This window comes from Vombatus ursinus, unplaced genomic scaffold (genome assembly GCF_900497805.2).
Source record: "Vombatus ursinus unplaced genomic scaffold, bare-nosed wombat genome assembly UNPS02014941.1, whole genome shotgun sequence".
NCBI classification, from domain to species: domain Eukaryota; kingdom Metazoa; phylum Chordata; class Mammalia; order Diprotodontia; family Vombatidae; genus Vombatus; species Vombatus ursinus.
Window position 1 is genome coordinate 10,228,810 of NW_020954719.1, and position 10,985 is coordinate 10,239,794.

Here is a 10,985-nt window from a genome sequence, read left to right on the forward strand (position 1 = left end):
AAAAGTAGATACCTTTGTTAGATAATAATACTTCTTGATTGAATCAATCTGTTATTCAGAGAGAGTGTGAACCAAGACAGAGGACTCAAGAAAACTCAGAGAAGAGACAATATCCAAGAGAAGAGAGTGGCCAACAATATCAAATGCTACAGTAAGGTCAAGAAGGCTGGGGATTGAGAAAAAAGCCATTAGATTTGTCAAATAAGAGATAATTGGTTACTTTGGAGTGAGCAATTTCAGTTGAATGATAAAATAGGAAGCCATAATTTTAGTATGTTTAGAAGAGAATGAGAAGAGAGGAAGTGAAGCCATTGGATATAACATCCCTTTTCCAAGGAGTTCAACAGAGAAGGGAAAGAGATATTGGATGATAGTGGGGATAGTGAAAATACGAATATATTTGTAGGAAGCAGAGAAGGAGCCATTTGATAGGAAAAGATTAAAGATTAGAGGGAGGGTGAATATGACATTGGGTGGAGTGGGCAGCAAAGAATGGTATTGAGGGTACATGTAGAGAAGTTGGCCTTGGAAGAAGAAGAGTAACTTCATTATCAGAATCTGGAGTGAAGGAGGGATAAGGTCAGAGCAGAGGTGAGATGGGGAGGAGAGAAGAGGGAACTAACTCTGTTGATGACATTGATTTCTTTTATTTTGGTGAACACAGATGAGGTCCTCAGCTGGGAGACTGGGAAAGATGGTGTTGTGGGGAGTCTTGAGGGGAAGAGAAAGGTCTGGAAGCGGATAGAGAATTAATTAGAGAAGACAAGAAGGGTTGCATTGCTGCCATGAGGGCCCAGCTGAGATGACATAACATAAATCTGTAGGATTTTATTTTGTTATGTAGGACACGACTGAAATGGCTGAATGACAACAACATAAATCTATAGTGGGCCCAACTGGTAAGGTTTGGTGACTTTCCTTCCTAAGTCACATCTTCCTCTGGAGGTTAATAGGCTCATGTCAAGCAGAGAATATTCCTGGAGAAAAGGGGATGTTGTTCAAGTTATGATCAGAGCCTACCAGGGATCAGGTGGGGTCAAGTTAAAATTAACAGTCACTGCCAAGTCCAACAGGCAAGATGTGGGGCGAGAAAAGGACAGAAAAGAAGTTGCCTAACCTTTCTCCTTAGAGTCCGTAGGATTCAGAGCTAGAAGGGACCTAGCTGGAGAAGTTGGCGTGGAGTCATGGAAAATAACAACACAAAACAGCAGCTGTAGGACTGTCTGAGTTAGCTTCCTTGCTGGAGGAAGGACTTAATTCTTTCATGATTTGTCTGTTTTTGACACGTCCCCTTCTCTACTCTGGGGCGTGGGTACCACCATGTCATTCAACATGAAGCATATTGCCAAGTTCTTAGAGAAAAATTGTTCCTTAGACTACGGAGAACATATATGCAGTATTATGGACTGCCTTGAGCTCAACTACTATAAATGAACAAGGAATAAAGGAGTAGATTATATCATTACCCCAAACTAACCCACCTTCACAATCTTGAAATCTGACAATCACCTCTCTCATCGTCATATTTATCCTTTCTGTTACCCCTGGCTCAGAATCCCTCCCCTGCCACCCTCAGAGGAGAGGGAGGCACATGAATGAGCATCAGTCTTGGGTCTGGACCCCCACAGGAGAATGTTTCTTTCTTTGGCCCTCCCCCTCCCCCAAAATGGAATAAAACTCCAGGAAAGTCTCTAAAACAAAGCTTAAGTATAACTCAAGTCTCGGGTGCCCTTCCACAAAAGTACTGGGTGTACAATACGGCTATCGAATACGGGACAGCTTTTATTTCTGCCAGTACAGAAAATAACATAAGGGCACAAAGAGATCACAGGCATGCATGAGCAAATGCAAAAAACATAGCCCATTATGTTCCACTGGAAGGTAAAGAGCCTTTCTGGCACTGCTGAACAGGTTTTTCCCATTCACCAGATTGGGCTTTCTTGCTCAGGCAGAATAAGAGTTTAGGCAGCTGGCCAGGATATTGCATAGAGTGCTGCCTGCATCTGGGGACATGAGAGTCCTACTTCAGATACTTACTAGCTGTGTGACCCTGGGCAAGTCACTTAACTTGTTTGCCTCTGATTCTCCATCTGTAAAATGGGAGTGATAATAACCTACTTGTTGTTGTTGAGAGGGAAAAAAAGTGAGATAATACAAGTAAAACACTTGGTAAACCTTGGATACAAATGTTGACTAGTATCCTGTAGTAGGACAAGGGGCCAAGGGATACAAAGGAAGGAGCTGTGGGATCTTTCTGTTGGCACTCCTCTCCTCCAATAAGCATGCTATTAATAGCTGGCTCTCCCTCTGGGCATCTGGTGGCAACTCCCCAACTCAAGAGGTCTCAAATTCAGGGTTACCCAAAAGGTCATCCCCAAGGTTGGAAACATCCATGCCTCATGATTGCTAGTTCTAATCTCTGCTCAGAAAAGAAAATAGAAAGATGGAAGAAAGAAGTTAGGAATTGGGAGATAGAGGAATTCCTGCTGCTTGCCCACCCTCCTTCATGAAAGGTTAGAAGGCTTATCTCCTGCTCAGTCTCGGTTTACTTATCCAGAATTACTTCATGCACAGTCTCTCTTGGCTGCTCCCCTGCTCTGGCAGCTTCACTCTCCCAAGATGGTGCCCCTTCTCCCTCTGGGGAGACTTTTCACTGTGCACGGTGTCTTCCAGGTAAACTAAAGTATTTTGTATCACATAGTCATTTCTACTGCTCAGTGGCCTATGAGAAGAAAACCAACAAGACCTATATCTCTAGGCTGTGGAATACTTGCAATCTGGCTTCTGACTGTGTCATTTGAAATTGATCTTTTCAAGTTTATTGATGACCTTTTATTGCTAAATCCAATAGCTTCTTCTCATTCCTCATTCCACTTGACTTCCCTGAAACTTTCATGCTATTGACTACTCCCTCCTCCTGGGTACTTTCTCTTCCCTTGTGACCTGCTTATTTGACTGCTTATTTTCAGGATCTTTTCTTGGATCAACATTTATGTCTCACCTCTTAACCATTTGTATTTTCCAAGATTTTGTCCTGGGCCCTTTCCTCTTCTTTCTTTACTTTTTAAAAAAAAATTTAAGTGATGAGATCATCAACATCTACTGACTCAGTCTCTATGTAGATGACTGCCGTATCTATGTGTATCACTACCTGAGTGTCCACTCGGCATCTTAAATTCAACATTTCCAAAACAGAACTCATATATTTCCCTCAAGCCCATCCCTCCGCCAAATATTCCTATCTCTGTTGATGCTGCTGCTATCCTTCCAGTCCCACAGATTTTGAACCAATAGGATCACAAAGTTAGTAGATGGAGGAACCAGGATTTGAACTCATTGTGGTCCTGCTGGCTCCAAATCCAGAGCTCCTCCCACTGCACCGGGTTGTCATCTGTGTCCTGGAAATGGTAATGCTACTTGGAGATTATACATGTCTATGTGGACGAGGCAGACAAAGCCACTTATACATCATGACAAGGGCTCTGTCATGGGACCTTGGCTGGTTATTCCCCAACTTTGATCCAGGGTTAGGGTTTGAGATGAAGTGAGTAGGATTTGCGTTTATTTTCTCCTAGAATAATTCACTGCCACCAGGTAGTTGTATGTCCAACCCAGTATATAAGAGTAAGCAGTAAGTACCAGGGTCACACAGCTAGTAAGTCTGAGGTTAGATTTGAACTCAGGAAGAGGAGTCTTCTTGACTGTAGCCCTGGCATTCTATCCACTAAACCACCTAGCTAAGAAGTTTTACAGGTGAGGAAACTGAGGTCCAGAGAGAATAAATGCCCAAGGTCACATAGCAAGTGGCAGAATCAGGATTTGAACCCAGTTTCTATGATTCCAAATCTAGCATGCTATCTATTCTAATTTTGGTTGCTTTTTTCTTTTTTTTTAAGTTTAAGGCATTGACTCAGTTTGCTAATTCTCCCTTATTGAATAGCTATTCTATTTTATGAATTTGCCTGTAAGGATTACTTTGGCTATATTCCATAGATTTCTATATGTAGTATCTATATTGTCATTATCATTCACATAATCTTTTATTGTTTTTTAATTCCTCTGTCATTATTTAATAAATCATCTTCATTTTCAACAGGGCCTTATGCATTTTACTCACTGCATTTTGGTCTAAACTAAATGTGGCTTAAGGAAACTGTTCAAATCAGTTGCCAACTCTTGTCAATTCAGCCTATACAATATCTTTGGCAACATATGAGCTCTTTCATATAAAAACAACTTGCCCAAAGAGCAGCCCAAGGAGCGATCATCTAAGAATCATTGGACTCCCTGAAAATCATGATAAAAAAGAAAAACTTGGACTCTACATTTCAAGATACCATAAATGAAAACTGCTCAGATCTATTAGAACTAGAGTGAAGATTTAAAAAATTCACCAATTACCTCTTGAAAGAAATCGTAAAAGGAAAAGTTTCAGTAATGTCATAATCACAATCCAGAGCTTCCATATCTAATAAAAAATACTGAGAGAGCCCAGAAAGAGTTTAAGTACCAAGGAACAATGGTCAGGATCTGATGGCTTCTCTGAGAGAGCTTGGGTTACAATTCTATTTATTTTATTTTTTTTAAATTTTGTTTTCTAAGGCAATTGGGGTTAAGTGATTTGCCCAGGGTCACACAGCTAGTAAGTGTCAAGTGTTTGGTCTGAGACTGGATTTGAACTCAGGTCCTCCTGACTTCAGGACTGGTGCTCTATCCACTGCACCACCTAGCTGCCCTCTTGGATTACAATTCTAAAAGAAAAAAAGATGTGAACTTACAATCAAGAATAACTTAGTTTTTAACGTTGAGTATAATCCTACTGGAAACAAATGGAGCCTTAATGGAAGAAAAGACTTTTAAGCATTTCTGATGAAAATACTAGAGGTGAGTGGGAACTTCGAAATAGAAACACAAGAGTCAAGAGAAACCTAGAAAGGTAAATTTGCAAAATAAGTAGATGATCCAGTGTTAACATTCTGCTAAGGAGAGAAGAAGTAAACATTCATTCAGAACCTATTGTTGCCAAATATATTGAGGGAGTTATATAAGGAAAAAAATTATAGGACCTGGGAGAGGTAAATTGGTTCTGTTCCAAGGGTTTTAAGAGGGAAAATACAAGCTAGGAAAAAGGGAATTTACTAGTGTAGAGAGAGGAAGTAGGAAGTAGAATATGGTATTTCTTGCAACTGGAGTGTGTGAGAATAATATACAAAGATGGAGGAAGGGGTGGAGGGAGAAGGCATCAGATAAACCACAGATACGTGAACCATTCAAAGGAGAGTTGAACACACACACACACACACACACACACACACACACACACACACACACACACAGAGAATTTGGTTTAGGAATACTCCAAACTTAATTAATCCCTATGTAGGGGGGATTAATGTCTTTCTTATTTACATTTTGTTGGATTTATCATGTACAGATAATAGAATATTAAAATCTACTTCCTCTTTTAAAATTTGATTTCATCTCATATGACTATGAAACCTTCTTTTGTGAATTTTAGTGCAGATTATTGTATGCATCTCTATTTAAGACTGCTGTGCTTTCATTTTGTCCGTTATCTTTTAGCATAATATAATGTTCTCATTTGTCTCCTTTAATATTTTCTAGTTTGAACTCAATTTTTTAATACCATTATTGTCACTCTCATTTTTCTTGATTTGGCATGGTAAGTTTTGGAGGACCTTTTCATTTTCTGTCCCTTTAGAAATGTTCTAGATTAAACGTGTTTCCTGTAAGCAGTGGAACCTCTATCCCAAAGCCCATTGGTATACTGGTGGAGACAAATGCCTTGCCCTGCATGAGGGATGGGGCAGAGCTGACAAGAGGTGAGAGTTTCAGTTCTCAGCCAGTCCCCTGTGAGTGTCCTTTGGGGACTCATCAAGTTTTGAGTCTTCTTCATTATGTTGCTTTGGGAGCTGCTGGTTTCTAGCTTCAAGAGAGAAGATGGAAGAAGCCAACCCCATTGCAGGTTGCTGAAGGAAAAAATTCTGAGAAGACAAGAAAGAAGCTGGCAGTCTTCATCATGTCCCTATTCCTAGCTTGCTGCTCTAGAGACTTCAAGTATTTTCCCCTTGGGTCAGACCTAGGACTCTTTGTCTTGGGTAAGTTGAGTGTTCTTGCTGTTAGATAAATGGGATTCTTTGCTATTCTCTATGTGTGTTCGTTGTAGAACTGGTATCAGGTGGGAAAGAGGTCAAGCCTCAGATGTAGAGCTTGGGGTTCCCCTTCCCCTTACAAATGACACAGTGATTAAAAGCTAGATGGAGCTCAATCATATCCACTATGATGGAACTCAATCATATCCTGTAAGGGAGCAGATAAATATCATTCTAGCCCAGTACTGCCTCTCTCTCAGGACAGTGGAGTGGCCTCAACTCAACTTCCTGCTTCCTTTTCTGGCAAGAGAAGCATGGAGGGAGAAGAGGCTAGAGATATCTATTCTGCCTCCCTTCAAGACACATATTGACAGGCCCAATGAATACATGGGTCCCTCTCTACACATGGGATCTCCTTACCACACTCCATTTGCTACAGTAGTTTAGTGTTGGGTTCTGCTTTTAAAAATCATTCTATGACTTTTTCATTCTATTGGGTAATTTGGTCCTTTTGCATTGAGCATTATAATTGTTAGATTTATCTTTTCTTCATTCATTCTGTGGGAAGGAAATATATACTGTCATTCTTGTAATATTGATTATGAATCCTAACTTATCAAAGCCACTCTTTAAAAAAATTATTTTATTCTTAGTTCTACATTCTCTCTCTCCATCCATCTTTACTTTTCTCTTTGACAAAGCAAGAAATTCAACATCATATATACATATATGTGTGTATACACATACATATATATACACACAATCATGCAAAAATATTTCTACATTAGCTATATTCCACAAAAAAAGCAAGAAACATAAAAGAAAAAAATATGCTTCAATATACACTCCAATTCTGTCACTTCTCTTATCTGGAGGTGGATAACATTTTGTATCATGAGTCCTTTGGAGTTGTGGTAGATCATTGCATTGATTGGAATTTTACAGTTGATTTTCCTTACAAAATTGCTGATACTGTGTAAATTGTTCTCTTGGTTCTGCTGACTTCACTTTATATCAGTTCATATAGGTCTTTCCAGGTTTTTCTGAAACCATCCCCTTCATCATTTTTTAGATCACAATAGTATTCCAGCAAATTTGTATATCATAACTTTTTTAGCCATTCTCCAACTGATGGGCATCCCCTCAGTTTCCAATTCTTTGTCACCACAAAAAGAGTATTGTTATAAATGTTTTTGTACATATAAATCCTTTTCCTTTTTTAAGTATTTAGTCAAAGAATATGCACAGTTTTATATAGTCCTTTGGGTATAGTTTCAAATTATTATCCAGAATTGTTGGACTAATTCACAGCTCCATCAATAGTGGATTAGTATATTCCCCCCACTCCCACACCCTTTCCCTCCCGCTTCTGTCATTTTTCTTTTCTGTAATTTTAGCTAATCTGATGGATATGAGGTAGTACCTCAGAGTTGTTTTAATTTGCATTGCTCTAATTATTAATGATCTAGAGCACTTTTATTTGACTATTGGTGACTTTAATTTCTTTCTCTGAAAACTGCCTGTTCATATTCTTTGACCATCTATCAAATGGAGAATGTACCAGAGCCACTCTGAACAAAGTTCATCTGCCTTCTATTAAAAAACACTTAAACTTGCTCTCCTTTAATAAAGTTATGAGCTTCACTTTGGAATTACATTTTTCTCTTCCTTAATACCATCCCTCTTCTTTAATTCACCAATTCCTTTTCTCTGAAACACCCTTAAACATTGAATAATTTAGCTAATATAAGGCTCTGTAAATTCTGACTTGTTGCTAGTGGCGCTCCTTTTAGGAGACCCAGGTTCAGAGTACTGTTTGGATTATCATCAATTCAAAACCATGGTTCCTGTCTTCACCAAAATATTTCTCTCTGTATTGACCACAGTAAATGAAATATGAGTTCCAAAGCAAAACAAAAACAAACCAAGAAAAGTCCAATTTAATTAAAACAGGATAGCCAGGTAAATAATAATGAATTGAATCAGATACTAAATGTTCCCATAACCTGTATGTAAATGGGTGCCATTTTTTATGTATACAGGGGAGTGCAAATCAACACCCTTCTTAATTCTCCTGAATCTTCAACATAGTGAGAGGACACAATCAGATCCAGTACACTGTGCCCACACTGAGGCACGGTGTTCCAAACATTTTGCCTTCTCAGTCTTGTCATTGCAGGCTAGAGAATGCTGACTCTTAGGAGGCAGATGAACACTGATGCCTCTTACCATAGCTTTTGTAACCCATATAGATTAGTGGCCCATATGGGATGATGGAGTTCAGGATGTGATGGTCAGATCCATACCACTTGCTTTCTAATGTTTTCTTCTGTTCCTTTTTTTGCTTCCCACTACCAGACTTTCACAGTGCCTTTTAAATCTTGCCTACTATGGAATCTCCTCCTGGAACTGGGGTCCATACTGGGTGACTTCTTTTTTTTATTTTTATATTTTATCTTTGCTTCCTTGTGTACATGTAACTTTATCTTCACCCTCATCTCCAGTAGCTTGTAAGCTCTTTGAGGTCTGAATTCTTATCATTTGTCATCTTTGTTTTTGTATCTTTTGGCATAAAGTAGGTACTTAATAATACTTTGAAGTTTTGTTCATTTGAATGGAAGCTTTCTACTCTAAAGACTCACAGAATCTTAGCATCATAAGGTGCCTCTGAGGTTGAATTGTTCAATTTCTATCTGAAACATCAATCCACTTTACAGCATTTCTAACAAATAGTTATCCAGCTTTGGCTTTAAGATATGGTGGGGAATACACTACCTCCTGACACAACCACACTGGAGTCCTGCTGCCAAACCTGACTGAGGCTATAGCAGAAGAACTGTTGGGGACCTCCTCCTCCTCATCTCACCTAATAGCATTTATATCCCCTCTCCCTCCACTATCCTCTCCTTCACCCTGTCTCACTCAAACAAGTGGCCCTTCCCTCCAAGGCAAACCTCTCTACATGCAACTTTGATTCTACTCTATCTTACCTTTTCCATTGGAATATCTCCTCTATCATCCTCACTCTCACATTAATCTTCAGTTTCTCACTATTTACTTGGTGCCTCCTTGCTGCCTAAAAACATGCCCACATCTCCCTCATCCTTAAAAAAATTCTCTGCTTGCTATCATCCTAAGCCTCTCTTCCCTTTCATGGTTAAACACTTTGAGAAGGCCATCTGCAATTGGTACCTCCACTTCCTCTTCTATCATTCTTATCTTCTATCATTTTAAACTGTCTCCAACTGAAATTACTGTTTTCAAAGTTATCAATAATTAATTGCCCAATCTAATGTTCTTTTCTCAATCCTTATCCTTCTTGACCTCTCTGCAGCCTCTGACACAGTCCATCACTTCACCTCCCTCCTGGATATTGTCTCTTCCATTGGTTCTTTTGACACTGTTTTCTTGTGGTTTTCCTTTTACTTGTCTGGACCACTCCTTTTCAGTTTCCTTTGCTTGATCTCTTTTTTTTCTCTTTCAGGTCACATGCACTAATCATGGGTGCTCTCCAATGCTTCATCGGGGTGTAGGGTGTGTTCAGGGAAGGCTGGTACCTCCTTTTCAGGGCTGATTTCCATCTTTGGTGTCTACCTGATCTACCTAAATCTCACCTGTGGCTCCAAGAAGCTGTAGCAGGCATAGTGGCCACAATCCAGTAAACCATTTTGGAAGATGGTTTAAACCAGATTGAGGGTAATCAAGGGGTCTCAAACCCATTGGTGAGTTGGAGGAGTGTCTACTTCAAGCATGTGAAGACTTCCCCCGATGGAATGGGCAGATGAGAACAATTTATTTCAATGGCCATAAAGGTAGCTGAAGCAGGTGCCATGGAGCACTTGGATAAACACGATGATGCCAACATCATCCACTGCATCTTGAGCCATCACCAGTCATCTTGACTGTCCTGCCACTGGACTATGATGACTCTGGAAGAGACAGTGAGGTTGATGACTTTGTGCAACTCTGTTTCACTTAAATCTAATTTATGCACAAATAAAAAGACATAACCCACACCATTTTACCATTTTATCTATCTCAAAGTCCTCTGGTGACCCGTAAGTGATGAAACAGCAGATGAGGATACACTGAGAGCTTTAGTTACAACCCTACCCTGAAACAGCCCAGGCCATAGGGTTGTCTTCTCATTGAAAGCAGCAGTAGGCTTTGGCAGGCTCCTGGGTGTCTGAGCAGCTTTTTTAAGGACCACCTGCTCATCTCCTGGTGTGAAGAAGGGGCTAGAAAAGGTATCCTAAAAATTGTCTGCTTACCCAGCCCTGGCCTGATTATCATGGCAGGTGGTGATCCCATCCTGCAGTTGAAACACAAAAAAATGTACAAACAGTTCTCAAAGATGATTCCACTCACCATTGGTACATGGTCTGTGCATACACTTATAGACAACACAAAATCCAGTTGACCTGAAAGATGAACAGCTCTTGTTGCAAGAGAACTTAGCAGATATCACATCCAAATAGCAGCCCTTGTTCACCTAGGCTGGCAAATGAATGCCAGCTTACTGAATTTGGAGCAGGCTACATGGTTTTCTGGATGGCTTCAGTGAAGGAGAGTGTCATGAAGCTGGTGTACATTTTACAATCAAAACTAATCTTGTCAACAAGCTTGTATGCCTACCAAAAGGAGTGAAGGACAGGTTCATGACAATGTAATTGCCACTTGCAGGAAAATGTCATGCCACCATCATCAGTGCCTATGCTCCCACCAAGACAAATCCTGATGAGGTCAAAGAAAAATTTTATGAAGACCTGGAGACCCTTATAATCAGTGTGCCAAAAGAGGACAAGCTTGTAATTCTGGGTGACTCTAATGCTAGAGTAGGCTCAGACCACCAGATATGGCAGAGTCTTTGGG